Genomic DNA, 1,115 nt, shown 5'->3' on the forward strand with positions numbered 1-1,115 from the left:
TGCTAAATCGCATTGCATTACATGCGATTTGCGTGCGATGCCATCCACGGGCAGGGTTGCCTGGAAACTACACAAGTACAATCACATCGCACGTGATCGCACGCGATGCGATCCCAGTACCACCGTGAAACTACACAAGTACTGTTTATAATTAACATTGGCCAATATTGTGTATTTTAAATACATTTTGGATTATATATTATTTCAAGCAGCGCTGTTTCTCTAGTTTTTCTTGTGTGTTTGATTTACTATAACGGGTTTATTAATCCCTATTTTGAACCAGCTGCAATTTGGAGTAATTACTTAGATCAGCGCTCAGTATTACTTAAAGTTTGGTTTTGTTCTGTCATAAGCATAACAGTTTTTGAATGTTTGTATTTCTTCTTCATAATTATGCCTTTTATTATATGAAAGTATTTTAGAAGATTTTATCTTCAAATAAATATGAGCAATTTATGATTTGTAAATCTGTTTTATTATGATACTTTAAGTATTGGCAATTGGAGGATAAAAATATAAGATTTAATTATCATAGCACCATCTAATATTATTTATTTATCTCTATTACACTTTAGACTATGACTAATAAGAAGCCAATTTAGAGGCACGGAGGCGGTTGCAAATTGTGCAAGTCATTGATCTCTCTCTATATATTGAAGGCTAACTACTATGAGGTGAAGTGCTGCCAGTGACCACTAGAGGCCACTCAACAGACTGAATTAATCATTAACAGAAAGTGAAAGCAATTTCTGCAGGGACATTGATCGGTTTCGAACTTGCTCAATATGGTGAGAGGGAGCTGTGAAGACAGGGTTTGTAGGTAGGAGCAGAAAGGGACTGTGGGCAAGATGCACTAAGCTTCAAAAGTGATAAAATGGAGAGTGATGAACAGCCAGCCAATCAGCTCCTGCCTGACATTTTTCAAACACTGGGCCAGATGTATCAATCTTCAAAAGTGATAAAATGGAGAGTGATAAACAGCCAGCCAATCAGCTCTTACCTGTTATTTTTCAAACCCAGCCTGTGACATGACAGGTAGAAGCTCATTGGCTGGCTGTTTATCACTCTACATTTTATCACTTTTAAACCTTGATACATCCGGCCCACTGTCTGTG

This window comes from Crinia signifera, chromosome 4, assembly GCF_055691185.1.
Source record: "Crinia signifera chromosome 4, ASM5569118v1, whole genome shotgun sequence".
NCBI lineage: Eukaryota > Metazoa > Chordata > Amphibia > Anura > Myobatrachidae > Crinia > Crinia signifera.